Raw genomic sequence first — 16,080 nt, forward strand, 5'->3', positions numbered from 1 at the left:
GGCAGGAGGGAGGCCCGAGAACCAGCATTCCCGGGCCTCCTTGGTGCCGCAGGGTGGGGGTGGGGGGCTGCGACACTGGGTGTCCCCTGGGAAGCGGGCGGGGGACAGGAGGTTCAGCTGCGTCCCTGCCCCCCAGCCCCGCGCCTGCTGCCCGGAGGCCACGCCGAGCCGCGGATCCGTGCTTAATCGCTGGCTACTCGTTTCACCTCTCTGCACCTCACTTTCCTCATCTTTCCAAAACGGGAATTGCGGTCATGGGCCTATCCTACATCATTGCTTTGGAAGTGAAATGAGGTCATAAACATGACGCCATCTGCCTGGCGCACGGCGAGCGTGGCCCGCTGGCAGCTGCGCTTCGTGCACCGGGGCACGGCCCGATGCGCTCTGCGCGCCTGGGCAGCCCGTTTGCCTCCTCCCCATCGGAGGCTCCGTGCACAGAGCCACGAACCCATGTCAGCATTCCCCCAGGGTTATCAGTACACGTGTTGTTACTATCGCCTAGCGGGTGATGATAACCCGACAGTGACCACGGATTGAGCAGGTGTGCCGGCGTCCGTACACGCTGACTTCACGTCCACCGACCCTACGTGGCTTGTTCTAACCCCGGGCTCCACGTACACCAGCTCAGCAGCCGGGAGGAAGTTCGTCACCACACAGCAGAGTAGCTGAGGCACAGGTGGGCTGAGGAGCTGTGCGGAGTCCCACGGCTGGAGACTGGGGAGCCAGAATTGATGAAGGACAGGCTGCCGCTGGGGCCCCACCGCTGGGCACCCGGCCCCGCCGTCTGCTGGCCACCCCTCGGGCTGGCACACTCAATCAGCAAACGCCTGTCATACAGCCCTGTGTTATGCTCCAGCACTGAAACTCTACACCTGAACAATACTAACTTCCAGCCCCCAAACAGCGCACAATCCGTGGGAGGAGGCAGACGTGCAAACGGATGACCTCCACGCCAACAGAATTACATGTTAGATACAGTGGAAGCATCTAAGTGGCTGTAGGTGACTTTCCAGGTAATTTCCTCCAGAAGGTGAAGAGGACCCTTAAATGAACTAAGTGACCCTGCTACAGAAATGAGAACCAAGCGCTGGTTGGCTGGACTGTTGAAGGTTACCCCTGCTAAACTCAGTCCGAAACCCACCTAAACTTTATTTAGGTGCCACTGGTCACGGGGCCCTTTCTTTTACTGCCTTCATCACCTTTGTCTGAGTACTGAGCTGTGACCTCAGGCCAGGCTCACCTGTGTTCTCATTATCAATGAAACTGATAAACTGTGAAGCAGACTCTCAGCTGTTCCTAAAAAAAGAGAAAGCCGCGTGGTTTGAAGTTCGTGTTTTATGATAAGAATGTATTTTCAGTGTCAGACCTCAAGAAGGTAAACCGAAGGTGTGTTCTGAACAGGAGGAAATTAGAAAGACACACTTTAGATGAGGCCTTTTCTCTCTGAGGTCACTTTTTAGGTTGGGTGCTGGTTTTCTTTTTCTGAGTTCTGGAAAATGTGAAATGGCAAGACTTTTCTTCAGGAAACCTGCCCATTGAGCATATGTTTGTGCTTTCCCGATTTCCACTGATGGCCTAAAAGAGTTCTGTGGTTTTGCAGAAAAAGCCATTTCAGGAACGCCCGTTGTTAATGCATCTTGGCTTTCAACCAATTCGTCACTTAAGGGATGGAAAAGGGGTGTGTGCGCTCAGCATGTGACAGTGTTACTGGCTTTCCAGCGGGGAGAGAAATGAACTCCTCTAGCTTATAATATCACCATGTGCAAACCGCTCCCCGCCTAACGTCTGTGCATTTAAGGGCGACTCTTTACCCAGATCTCCTAGGTACGTGGGTTAAAATGTGTAGGGGGAATTTTAAGCTTTTAAAAAAAAATTGTGCCAGAAGCCAGAAAGAGATGATTCCAAGCCTGACGCTGCCTTCACTGTGAAAGAATGTCTGTTATTCCACAAAGAGATACTGGACTGGGATGTGGCAAGGAGACTGGAAAGAGGAAGGGGTTCTCGGGGAGAGGGGACCCCTGAGCCATGGGGTTAGGCAGAGCTGATGCTTGCTGTTGGGGCTGGAGATGCTTTGAACTGCAAAGCACTCTCAAGTTACCCAGATCAGTGCATCTCAGCAATACATCTGTCCCCCACACAGTCGAGGGGCAGGGGTGAGAAACCCAGATTGGGGTAGGGGTTGGCAGGAGAAGGGATGAGATGAGGAAGGGAAGCAAGGCAGCTTTGGGGAAGGAAACAGTGCACAGTTATAAAAACAAACAAGCAAGGTGAGTAAAACATTGCCTGCTCTGCCATGAAGACTCACCCCTGGCCTTGTGTCGATTCTGGGACCTGTGTGACCACAGCCGTCCGTCTGCATGGACGGGCTACCCTGGCTCAGAGGTGCAACATCCCCACATAACTGCTGGCCCTAACTCTGATCTTTGGGTTTTCCCAGAAAGTCCATGTGACTGCTGCTGTCCCACGGGGTCTGCTACCCCCTCCCTTGTGACTGTCTGCAAATGCATGCAGTCAGGTCTCCTCCAAGACCTCTTTCTTTCTGGGTTAAACTTCAGCTGTTCTTTTCTCACCCATCCTATGCCGTTTCATCTCAGGGGACTGGTCTGTGCCAGGCGAGGCAGGGAAGGTGAGAAACAAATCCATGAGAATCACAGTCTCGTGTGTCTACAGCCATAACACAGGAAGAAACCTCTGAGGTCGGTGTTTTGGTTTCTCGGATGTTAAAACAAACACCAGGCAATAGGTGGGCTTAAATCACACACAGGACCTTATCGGCTCCCAGATTTGAGGCCAGGAGAAGCCCAAAGTGAAGGCATCACCCAGCAGTGCTTCTCCTCGGAAGCCTGTGGCGTCCGGGCTGGCTGCTGGCGATCCTCGGCCCCGGGCTTTCCTGTGACGTGGCGGTGCCTGTGGCGGCTCTCCTGCCTTCTTTTTCTTCCAGGTTCCAGTGACTGTCAGTTTCTCGCCACTCCCTGTAGCTTTCTCTCCATGTGTCTGGATTTCATTCTGCTTATAAAGGGCCCTGATAATAGGGCGAAGGTCCTGGTTCAGCTGGGCCATTTCTCCACTACAGTAACCTCATCAGAAGGTCCTGTTTACAGTGAGTTCACCCCAGGGGAGTGGATGGAGGGAAGAACACGTTTTTCTGGAGGTACATCCAGCTTCAATCACAACACCCCGTCACTGTGCCCGCAGTCAGCTTGTTCCAACTCCATATTTACACGTGGAGAAAAGTGGAGGTTCCATGTCACGCAAGATGTTCTGTAAATTAGGACCAGAAGGGAAGTTTCTGAACACTCAGTCCAGCTGGCCATATGCCACACCAGCTTCCCAACAAACACTGTAACAGGCAACAAATTAAACAGCCCAGGATAAACTGTGGTGCAATAAAGAATCCAGCTGGCTCGTGGCCTTGCCCCTATTTCAACATACTCTGTGTCGTTTACATTTCACAGAGTAAAGTCAACCCCAAATCACTGGGACTCCTATGGATGCTTCCTAGTATTAAGATCATGAGTTTTATCATGATCTTATGATCATTATACTTATAATAATGAAACGTTCACACACATAAAAGAGTGAGGTGCTTTGTTTTTGTTGGTGGCATTTTACCTATAAAGATGTAATTCTGTGGATGCAACTTATTCCCAATGGAGGGATCTTTAGAAGATCAAATAATATTAAAGGATAAGCTTCTTTATGTAGCAACTACTTCATTTACTGTGCAGAAAGGAGAGAAAAAAAATTTAATATTAATATCAGTGTGAACGTTTGCCTAGAAATACACTAACAGTTCATGTGATATTTTTAAAAGAGACTTTCAATTTTAGAATAATTCTGGATTCATGATAACTTGCAAGATGGTACAGGGATTTCCACATATCGCACACCCAGTTTCTCCTATTATTAACACCTTACATGAGTATGAGACATGTGACACAACTGAGGAACCAATGTAAGTACACTGCTCTGAGCTAGAGTTAACACTCCATTCAGATTTCCTTAGTTTTTTACCTAAAGTCTTTTTCCTCATCCAGGACCCCACTCAGGAAGCCACATAACATTTAATCACCATGTTTCATCATGTTTAAGTCAGTTTTGGCTCTGATGGCCTCTTAGATTTTCCTCGTTTGTGATAACCGAGACAGTTTTGAATACGAGTCAGGAATTTTGTAAAATCTTTCTCAATTGGGACTTGGCTGATATTTTCTCAAGATTAGAATGGGCTTATAGAATTTTAGGGAAAAAGATCTCAGAGGTAAAGTACAATTCTCCTGAAATCATATCAACCTGACTTATCACTGTTGGTGTTCACTCTAGCCAACTTGCTGAGGCGTTTGTCAGATTTCTCCACTGGAAAGTTACCCGTTTTTTTCTCCTGTCCATGCTGTACTCCTTGGAAGGAGGTCACTCTGAGCAAGCCATGCTTTTGGAGTGGGAGTTATGCCTCCCCTCAGTCCTGGTTTGCCAGCTGCCAGAATGCAATATACCAGAAACGGAATGGCTTTAAAAGGGAATTTGGTAAGTTGCTAGTTTACAGTTGTAAGACTGAGAAAATGTCCCACTAAAAGCAGATCTACAGAAATGTCCAATCACAGGCATCCAGGGAAAGGTACCTTGGTTCAAGAAGGCTGATAAAGTCCAGGGTTCCTCTCTCAAGTGAGACAGCACATGGCAAACACAGTCACAGTTTCTCTCTTGGCTGGAAGGGGACATGGTGAGCAAGGCGTCATCTCCTCGCTTTCTCCTGGCTTCCTGTTTCATGAAACTCCTCAGGAGGCATTTTCTTTCTCCATCTCCAAAGGTTGCTGGCTTGTGGACTCTGCTTCTCGTGGCTGTATTGCTTTGCTCTCTCTGAATCTCCTGTTCTCCAAAATGTTTCTCTTGTATGGGACTTCAGAAACTAATCAAGACCCACCCAAATGGGTGGAGACATGTCGTCACCTAATCCAGTTTAACAACCACTCTCGATTAAATCACATCTCCAGGGAGATGATCTGATTACAGTTTCAAACATACAGCATTGAATAGGGATTATTCTGCCTTTATGAAATGGGATTTTGATTAAAACATGACTTTTCTAGGGGACACACATCCTCTCAAACCAGCACACCCTCCCTGAGGACGGAGTACCTACATGAATTGTTTGGAATTCTTCTCCATGGGAAATGTGTCTATTCTCTCCACTCATTTATTCAACCATTTATTTATATCACTAAGGACTCATGGATACTCTTTCATACTTTGGTAAAATACTACTTTATTTTGTTGCTCAAATTGTCCTAGCTTTGGCCCCTGGGAGCTCTTTCAGTGGTCTCCCGGGTTTCTTTGACACACCCTGTCGTTGCTGGTATTGCACTGGGTGTGGCGTTACTTGTTACTTTCTGGCACTCCGCGATGTTCCAGGATCGTATTGTAAACTTCCCTTCCAAGTCTGGAATCGGCCATTTCTCAAGGAGCTGTGGTTCCTTTTGCTGGGAATGTACTAGGAAACGAGCTCTGGGCCCTGGGTGTGCTTATCGCCGCTGGGGGTCACTGCTCTAGGTCCTCTCAGCGGACAGGACAAGGAAATATATGTAGGTGAACGAATCCATGTCACCCATGCACATATTATATACTTATTATATCTTAGCCTAGGTTATATGTATCTTACACGTGTCTATAAAAACGTCTGTATGTAACCATCCACATCTATCTAAAGCTAAACATGAATTCATACCGCCGTCTCCAACTCTAATCCATTACCACATTGATCACTCTTGTCTCCTTCCCTTGCTTACCTCCTACTCCAACAGTAAGAAATCTTTTTCCTGCCATCTGCCACCCATTATCTTAATTGTTCATTTCCAGTATACACATACAGTAGCTTCAGAATTCCTAAGCCGTATTCCTGTGGGAAAATTCTTTATCAACTAGAGTACAGTACTTATGTGTTGTTCCTTTTGTTGGTAATCTTATGGACCCCTTGCAATGCTATTCTGCTTTCTGTCTCTATGAATTTGCTCATTCTAAGTATTTCATAAAAAGAAATCATAAAATATTTGTCCTTTCAGGTCTGGCTTATTTCCCTGACCATATATCTTCAAGGTTCATACATGTCGTAGCATGTTTCAGCACTTCATTTCTTTTTATGACTGAATAATATTCCAGGATATATCACATTCGAATGTGTACCCGTTTATCTGCTGAAGGGCACTTGAGCTGCTTCCACCTTTTGGCAATTCTAAATAATGCTGCTATGAACATAGGGTTACAAATACGTGTTTGAGTCCTTGTCTTTAATTCTTTTAGATATATACTTAGAACTGGAATTGGTGGGTCATGTGGTAATTCTGAGGAAACACCAAACTGTTTTCCACAAACATCCTTGCCAGAACTTGTTATTTTCCATCTTAAAAATAATAGTCATCTAGTGGGTGTGAACCATCTATCTCTTTATGGTTCTGGTTTGCATTTCCCTAATGGCTAATGATATTGAGTATCTTTTCATATGCTTATTGACCAGCCCAGGTGGGGCTGGGCTGGGGCTGGGCTGGGCTGGGCTGGGCTGGGCTGGGCTGGGCTGGGGCTGGGCTGGGCTGGGGCTGGGCTGGGCTGGGGCTGGGGCTGGGCTGGGCTGGGCTGGGCGGGGCCAGAGTGGGGCAGTCTCCTGCTTGGGGTTGGCCGCTGCACCGCGCTTCTTGCTCGGCTCCTGGCATCCCCACCTCAAAAATTTATTTTGTAAATGTGTTGCTGCCTCCCTGGAGCTAAGCTCTGACTCTCTTTTGGAGGAATCTTCTAGGTCTGGGGGAGGCACAGAACTAAGCTGCACAACGTCTTCACAGCATTCTGCCTCAATATTTTGCTTATGCTGCTTATGCCGAATGTCCTCTCCATTTTCCTCACAATCTGGGCTTTTTTTTTTTTTTTTAACTTTTTTTATTGTATAGTATAACATATATACAAAACAAAGAAATAGAAAAGCAGTAGTTTCCAAAGCACTCTTCAACAAGCAGTTACTGAACGGATTTCAGAGTTTGTCATGGGCTGCCATATCATCCTCTCAGATTTTTTCCTTCTAGCTGCTCCAGAACATTGCAGATTAGAAGGAATAAATATATTTTTTATTATCAAAATCGCCTTTTTTTTTCTTTTTTGTGGAAAATAACATATATACAAAAAAAAAGCAATAAATTGTTCACAGCAGAACAATTAGTTGTAAAACAGATTTCAGAGTTTGGTATGAGTTACAATTCTACAAGTTTAGGTTTTTACTTCTAGTTGCTCTAAGATACTGGAGACTAAAATAAATATCAGTTTAATGATTCAGCGATCATACTCATTTGTTAAACCCTACCATCTCTGTATAACTCCACCATCACCTTTGACGTTTCTATCCCTCTCTTTAGGGGTGTTTTGGCCATGGCCATTCTTTTTCCATGTTGGAAGGGGCTGTCACTAATATGGGATAGGGGGATGGAACTATCTCGTGTTCTGGAAAGGCTGGGTCCTCTAGGTTTCAGGACCTGTCTGGTCCAGGGACCCATCTGGAGGCTGTAGGTCTCTGGAAAGTTACTCTAGTGCCTGGAACCCTTGTGGAATCTTATACATTGCCCTAGGTGCTCTTTAGGATTGGCTGAAATGGTCCTGGTTGGGGGTTGGCAGGTTATGATAGGTAACAAGGTCTAACTGAAGCTTGCTTAAGAGCAACCTCCAGAGTAGCCTCTTGACTCTATTTGAACTCTCTCTGCCACTGATACCTTTAATTACACTTTTCCCCCTTTTGATCAGGATGGAATTGTTGATCCCACGGTGCCAGGTCTGGATTCATTCCTAGGAGTCCTCTCCCACATCACCAGGGAGACTTTCACCCCTGGATATGACCTATGCTTTTGAAACTCGAAAAACAGGAATAGTTTCCTTTCTGTTGTTCTAAGCCTTCCCTGTGGCAAAGGGGATAGATTAGTCTAGCTGAAGAGGGAGGGAGTAAAATACTGGGAAGAAAAATAAGGCAAACCTTGGTTAATATTTCAAAAACATCTTTGGGTTCTTTGTGTATTCATTCAATAAACATTTACTTACTTATTGAGCTCCTAATATTATGCCAGGGAATATGCTAGAAACCAGGTTGTGATGACGAGTAAGATGCAGTCCCTACCTCAGTCACCTTTGGATCTGAGAGGGAATAGATACAGACAAGAAAAGAGGCAAGACTTCTGGCTTCAAGATTTCTGGTTAAATGTGGCAGATTAAACACGTTTCTGATCCTATCTCTCAAAATCGCCTAAAAATGACAGAAAGGTTTTGTTTTGTTTTTCAAAGGCACAAACCCATAAAGAACAAAAATGAAAACAACTGATATGAAATACTTGAAATAGGGAAGATGGCGGCAAAGGAATTTTGGAAACGAGAAAGCCGGGGGACTAACGGTAACACTGACCTACAAGCCAGGAAAACGGAAACCTACGCTGGCCGTAGGGAAAGCCGAGAAAAGGGCTGATCCAAGCCACAGACACTCAGAGGTGCTTAGAAATTAAAGTAGGGGTGCAGATGGGGCTGGAAATGAGAGGATGAGTTGCGAGTCTGCGTAAGAAATAAACTTTTACTTCCCAGGTTGGGGAGTGGTTAAGTCCTCTCTAGAAAACTAGCTAAAACCAAAAGCAAAGGGGGAAAGAAACAAGCATAATGCCCAACACTCCCTTTCTGGTCTAGCTACACTCGCCTCTTGCCATCCTGCAGCCCGGATCTTGCTGTGCAGCCCAGGTCTGTGGGTTTTAACCCCTCTGTTCTTCTCCTTTTGCCAAACCCTCTGCTCCCCGGGCCTGGATTCCAGGCCGCTGAGTCACACGCGGAGCTCAGGCTTGGCCCTGGTCCCCGCGGGCCCCTCCCGCAGCGACAGCCTCTTCCTGCTGGGGCGGGTGCGGGGCAGAACCGCCTCACAATTGGGCAGAGCTGGATGGATGCGCCCAGCCCAGGCTGATTTGAGAGCGAGGACGGGGTTTGTGGTGAGGGAAGGTAATCAATGGATATTTACTGTGATTCAGTGGCTGAGGTCTACTTTTCTCAAAGAGGTCGTTTTCTTGAAAAATATTTGGAAACATTTACTTTGATTCACTTGTGTGAGGGTGAATTTGGCCCTCTTAAAACCCTGTTCATGCCTTCCAGAGGAGTGCGGGAAAACATGATGCTATTTTGGTATTTATAGGCTTTTAAAAATGTTGTCTGTTTAAAATTGAGGTACTGTTTATATACAGTGAAGAAGCTATGTGAATTCAATGAGTTTTGATAAATAGATACATCCACATAACCCTTCACCCAAATCAAAATGTAGACCCTTCCCATCACCCCTAGAACGTTCTCGCATTTCGCCTTTCCCTCCCCGCACTTCCATTGAAAATGCTACGATATTACCACCAGACAAAGACAGTTAACTCTCCACCCAATGGCTAGAGTGACCAACCCCTGAGACGCCCTTGTCAGAGAGAACTTATCCCTAGGTGTGGCGCAGGGGAACGGATGGCCTAGAGGCCCCAAAACTTGTCTCCCCAAATCTGGGGGCCTCAGGATTTTTATGGCTCCAAACAAGGGGAGGTGGAGTTGATACCTTTACGGTTGTGAGCCCACAGAGGCCGAGGCGAGGCTGGAAGGACTCGTTAGCAGGACGCCTGTGCCCTCCCCAGCGACTCTGAGGAAGAGTCGGACGAAGGCAGGACCAGCTCTCACCATCAGAGGCCAGGAGAAAGGATGCCCAACATCCTCAGCCATCAAGGCGGCCGAACTGCAGTTCAAAGATCTCAGGTATTTCCCTCTCTCTACTCCAATCAACAAAGGAAGCAAAACGGAATATTTGTATAATGATTCAGCAACCATAATTACCCCTTACATTTTAAGGTTTCGGATGCAGTGTTCGGACTTCCTTTACTATAGCTTTGTTTCCCTGTTCTGCACGTCACAGAAATGGAATTAGATAGAATGTATCCTTTCGTGTCTCATTTCTTTTACTCAACACAGTGCTTTGAGATTACTCTACATTGTTGTTTCCTTCTTTTCTTTTGGTTTAACATTCCATTGTGCGAAAATACCACCATCTGTTTATCTGTTTCCTTTGTGATGACAATTCCAGCGGTTCCTACACATGGTCCAGAATTCAAACCCAGGTGCCCTCACGGAAGGCGAGCATTCTACACTGATCACCCTGCGTACGCACTTTTAATTTATTGTTTGGCACGGCCAGGCTCGGGGAATCGAACCCGCGTCTCTGGTAGGGCAGGCCAGAACTCTGCCACTGCACCACTGTTGTCCACCCTGCACTCATTTTTTTTATTTTTGTTTTTCATTTTTAGTGGGCAGGCTCCAGGAGTCGAGCCTGCATCTCCGGTTTGGCAGGTGAGAATCTGTGCCACCAGCCACGGCTGCACCCACTGCGCTAATTTTTAAAATGAGAAAAATCTATAGAGAGGTTTTGACTTTTTCTTTATTGTGGAGAACTTTCTTTACGAAGTCAAGATTATTATTTCTACCCGATTATCTAAAAAGCTGGTGTAGGATTCCCTTTCTGTATCCTCTGGACTATGATTCTTGGAAAGGTAGAAGTTTGAATGTCAAAGGAGCGTGTGCCTTGAGGCTTCCTCACTTCCCACTCCAAGTCTTTAAAAATCTATTAAATAATGATAGAATTTTGAAACTCTTCTTTAGTATGTCACTCTATGAAGATTGATGAGCTAATCCACTAAAAACCATCCTTTCACATAATTATTTTTACTGTTTTTCAAAATGAAACTAGAGGAAGAAAAGGCAGGACGTAGGTACTGTTCAAACGTAACTGAGGCTTTAGTTGGAATGACTGAGCACTCGAAGTGGAGCTCAGATCTAGAATTTCACTCATGTTGATCTCCAATTAGAGAGATCTAGCTCTAATTAGAAATTAGAGCTAGCTGCTCTAAGACACAGGGGATGAAAAGAAATATCGACACAATGATTCAGCAGTCACACTCGTTTGTTGGATCTTATCTTCTCTGTATAACTCCTCCTTCTCCTGTGATCTCCCTCCCAGTCTTTAGGGGTATTTGGACTGTGAGAATGGGCTGTTGATAATATGAGACGGGGGATGGAACTAGTTGATGTTCTGGAGAAGCTGGCCTCTCCGCATTTCAGGACTTACGTGGCCTAGGAGCCCATCTGGAGGTTGTAGGTTTCTGGAAAGTAATCACTTTCCAGATTGCATAAAACTGCTGTAGAATCTGAGATACAACCTTAGGTGTTCTTTAAGGGTTGGCAGGAACGGTTTTGATTGGGGTTTGGCGAACCATGGTAATTAGCAATATCTAGCTGAAAGTTGTGTTAAGAATAATCTCTTCAGTCTATTTTAACTCTCTCAGCCACTGATGCCTTATTTGTTACAATTCTTCTCCCCTATCTGGTCAGGCAGACATTGTTGATCCCACAGTGCCAGGGCCAGGCTCACCTCTGGGGTTCACATCCCATGTGGCAAAGGGGGCCTTCACCCCCGGATGTCATGTCCCACGTAGCTGGGAGGGTCATGAAAAATCCATCTATATTAAGCCATGGAGCTAACATGATCAGAATTGGTTAGAAAAAAAGTAAATCTTAAAGCAACTAGGAGGACAAATTTGAGGAAAAGTTAAGGGAGCAGTAAAAGACGATTGCAAAGGAAAAGAACCTGGGTAGAGAGGAGCTAATACAGGACCAGGAAAGGACTGTCAGGGTGTAACTCCTCAGAAGGGACATTGGGCGAGAGTGTCGTTGAAGGAAAGTGAAGGATGCAGAATTATTTCCAAGTTTCTGGCATGAGTGACTGATCAACACTGATGTCCTTAAATGAACAGGGAATATGGAAGGAAAAGCTGGCCTTAGAAGGGAGCAGAGTTCAGTTTGGGCATGCTGACTTTGGAATATGCTGGCTGAGAGATAAGCAGCAGGCAGGTGGATATGCAAGCCTTCGGCTCAGGAGAGAAGACTGAGCTGAAAATGGGCATTCTGGAGTGTGGTTTTGAAGAGTGGTTTGCAACAGGCTTGTTCAGGTTAGGTGACACAGTAACAATGTAACATGGACTTAGGGCACAGCAGGCACCCCTTTTACAGACCAATGGTTCTCAACGGAGGTGATTTTGCTCCTGTTCTGATTTGCTAAAGCTGCCAGAATGCAATATACCAGAAATGGAATGGCTTTTAAAAAAGCAATTTATTAAGTTACAAGTTTACAGTTCTAAGGCCATAAAAATGTCGAAAATAAGTAAGATACCCTGACTGAAGGAAGGCCGAGGTCTGTCGCATGGGAAGGCATGTGGCTGGTGTCTGCTGGTCCTTGTTTCTGGTTCCAATGCTTCTAGCTCCTGCTGCCAGTGGTTTCCTCTCTAAGCCTCTATGGCCTTCACTTAGCAGCTCCAGGACATAACTCTGGGTTCTGGCTTGCTGAGCATCTCAAGGGAAGGCACCTGGTGACATCTGCTGGGCTCTGCATCTCCAAATGTCCATGTCTAAGCATCCGCTCTCTCTGTTGGCACTTCAAGCATCTCCAAATGTGCCTCTGTCGGCTCTGAAGTCACTATTCTCCAACCATCCAGCTTCCTCCAACATGCTTCCCCAGTAAACTAATCAAGACCCACCTTGAAGGGGCAGAGTCACATCCGATCTAACCAAAAGGCCACACCCACAACTGGGCATGCTACATCTCCATGGAAACAATCCAATCAAAGTTTCCACTCTAAGGGTAGGTCTGCTCTCACAAGATTGGATTAGGAAAGAAAAACATGGCTTTTCTGGTGTACATAATTTCAAACCAGCACAGCTACCCAGGGTACATCTGGCAGTATGGAGACATTGTGGCTGTAATCTGTGTAACCCAGGTGTTTCCATTTGCTTGGCTGCTGAAAGCAAATACCATGAAATGGGTTGGCTTTAAGCAATGGGAGCTTATTCTCTTACAGTTTGAGGCCGTGAGAATGTTCAAGTCAAGTCCTCATCAAGGCAATGCTTTCTTTCTAAAGATCAGCTGCCAGCAATCCTTGGCTCCTCTGCCACATGGCAGGGCACATGGCAGCATCTGCTGGTTTCTCTTTCCTCTTACAGTTTTCATTGCTTTCAGCTTCTTGCCTCTGTAGCTTTCTTTTTGAACTTCATTGTCTTATAAAGGGCTCCACTAAGAAGACTAAGACCCAACCTGAATGAGATTCTAGGTTTGACCTCTGCCCAGCACCAGTGGTGCCAGTGGTAGGTTTTCACTGGAGAGATTGGCAGTGTGATTTAGGCATTGCTCAGCCTGCATGGCCACTGAGCCTGATTTCCTGCACTGATATCTTTTAATAATTTTTTTTTTGCTTAAATTAGAGTGGTTCTGCTATTTATATTTAAGGATCCTGAAAGATATATCTTAAAAAACAGGCAAACCAAAAAAATCCCTTTTAATCAAAGCTAGCTTGAGTTGGGTTTTTGTCACTTGCAACTAAGAATCCTGATGTATAAACTTTGTTAATTTAAGCTGAGTGAAGGAGCCAGTGGAAGGGAAAAGTTTAAATACAGATGACAGCAAGATCATGATCCTGGAGGATAAACCTTACAGTTTGGATAGGAAGAGGGACGTGTCTCCCTCTGATCCAGAAAGGAGGTAAGAATGGACGTGGGCAAAGGGAATTCATGGGTGTGGGATTGGAAGTTGGGGCAAATATCCTTGTTAAGTAGGAGCTAATACCAACTTTTGGGAGAAAGGGGATGGGCTACCATTTAAGAAGATCAGTCAAAGTTCAAAATAAATCTTGTGAGGGATGGAAAAAGAACTGGTAGAGGGCATGTTGAATGGTTGCTAAAAAATGCTAAGGTTGGTGGGGCCACGTTTTTGTATGGCCTATCTGGGGTGGGGTGTGGCTGTGTCCAGCTGCACTGAGCAGCCTGCCCAAGGAGCAGGTGAGGGTGGGCTGGGGGCCAGCAGGTCATGTGGATTGGAGACTAGGGTGAAAGGGTGAGGGTAATGGCAGGACGGCGACTAAAATGATTTGCTTCTTTGACCACAAACTGCATAGAGAAGAGGCTAGCGGCAGGAGAAAGGGTGGTAGGGTGGGTGAAAAGAGAAGGTCTGGCAGTTTGGATGAAGTCTAAGGGTAATCACAGCAGACTGGTGACAGAACATGGAGGAGGAAGCGGTCAGGAAATGTGAATTCGATTTTAAGATTTCAGAGCATGACAGTACGAGAGAGTGACTGTTGCACATTTTCCTCCACTATTCCTTAAGAGGCACATCCTTTTCATCCCCATCCCCAGGAAAAATCCCTCCTCTGTTTCCTTCTTCCACTGACCCTTATTCTCAGCCCATTCAAATAATAAGATTTACACAAAAGGAAAAACTAAGTGGTTGATGGGACAGGAAATACATGGAAATGATGATGGAAAGTTACCCCAGAATCTTTGACATTTTAGAGTTGAAAAACTTGATGTCACAGTTTAATCTCTTCAGATGTTGAGGAAACAGGGAACAGGAGAGATGAAAGTGTCACACCCAAGGGCATCCTCCAAGTTCTCCGCAGGTTTGAACCTGGAGGGCAGAAACCCTGACTCCCAGGACGGAGTCCTTTTCCTCACTCACCTTGCTCTCTGTTCTACAGACTTCCTGGATGGACTTGCACAAACACTGACACACACGCACACTCCTTATGAAGCTCTCTTGCTGTATTTGTTTGTAGTTTTTACACAGCCGCATCCGGAAGCCCCTGCCGCCTGCTCCCTACTCTCTCCTCCTTACTATAAGGGCAACAGAATTCTGCTGTGTCTACTCATTTGCCCCATTAGACTGAAAGCACTAATTGGGCAGGTTTCAGGTATCTATTTTTTTTAATCACTGTATCCTCAGTGCTTATCATGGGTTCTCATTCACAATAAATGTATTGAATAAATAAAGAAAAACCATAGATAAAGAAACCAGCTCTGAGAGGGTCCCAGAAGTGGGATCAGGGTTGGAGGAGGGGCTGAGAAATTGGCTGATGGGGTCAGGACTGCAAAAGTAGAACAGCGGAGGTGGAGGGCTTACTTACTTACTTAACTAATTTTTTTGAGTGGGAAGGAAGGGGCTGGACTATTAGAAAGGAAACTGAGGGTGGAACTTAGTACTCAGAGTTTTTGGAAGGAGAAAGAGGAGTGAGAAATTGAAAGCAATCTTCCTATTACTTTTAGACATTAAACAAGTCAGCTCACTTAATTCCAACCACCAACCCAAGATCAAAGGGAAAATCAAATAAATTGTCCAGAGTCACACATCTAGTTAGATCATAGAACAAAACTCTATCTACTCAGGGCAGGTTCTATCCAGAATTCAGAAACCCTAGCTGAGGATACATTTATTTTTCCAGCAAAAATTTTCTCTTACAAGGATTCCTTTTAATTCTCATACTTCCGGACAATTAGAACTATCCGCGGTTTGCAGCGAATAGCAATCTTCATTGAAAAGAAAAACAAAGTCCCAAATCCCTGTCCTCACAATACATGCATTCATTCATCAACTCACATGTTCATTCAAAACATTTTATGAGCGTGCACACTGTGTACACGTACCTGTGGGGACCCAGCACCCGTATTTCCCCATCTGGGGGGCAGGTCACTGCACGTGGCTGCCTAGATGACCAGCATGGGCAGTAAAGGACACTGGACATCCTCAGTGGGGAAAGAATGCACAAATGGCATCGTAAACAAGGCACTGAAACTCCCCTTTTCCCATCACTGCTGCCAACAAACCTCTAAACCTGTGTCGTGAGCCAGCTGGAACTCCGTTGTCACAACCTATGAAATCTCCTCATAAGCCCTTGCACTTCTCACCCACTTCTGTGAATTGCCAACTTTCACTGCCCATGGCCAGCCGCCATGGGAGATCTCCTGTTTGTAAGTCCCAATAAATGCATGTGTAACTCCGTGCCTGGAGGGTCCTTTGGTCTCAGAGCTGCCCCGGCCCACGCCCTGCAAGAGCTGGGACAGAGCAGCAGCACGTGCGGGACTGAACCAGGTGCCGGGGATTCAGGAATACTAGGAGAGACGGGCTCACTGACCTTCCAGGGTGGGCTGACTGTTTTCATTGCTCCTTTTGTTGATTGCTCTGAAAAC

The 16,080-nt window shown here is 46.0% G+C and overlaps 1 long non-coding RNA gene across 3 annotated transcripts in view; it reads left to right on the forward strand.

Annotated features, from left to right (window-relative positions):
- Nucleotides 1-16,080, forward strand: part of LOC143666380 (uncharacterized) — a 28,850-nt gene that overhangs the window by 8,820 nt on the left and 3,950 nt on the right. For 2 of the 3 annotated variants that reach the window (XR_013167580.1, XR_013167582.1), the window contains exons 1-2: nucleotides 6,713-9,777; nucleotides 13,478-13,603. This is a non-coding gene — a long non-coding RNA (uncharacterized LOC143666380). Of the gene's footprint in view, nucleotides 1-6,712; nucleotides 9,778-13,477; nucleotides 13,604-16,080 lie in introns of those variants that run through there. The other variant, XR_013167581.1, reaches the window with a different exon arrangement.

Source organism: Tamandua tetradactyla, chromosome 22 (genome assembly GCF_023851605.1).
Source record: "Tamandua tetradactyla isolate mTamTet1 chromosome 22, mTamTet1.pri, whole genome shotgun sequence".
NCBI lineage: Eukaryota > Metazoa > Chordata > Mammalia > Pilosa > Myrmecophagidae > Tamandua > Tamandua tetradactyla.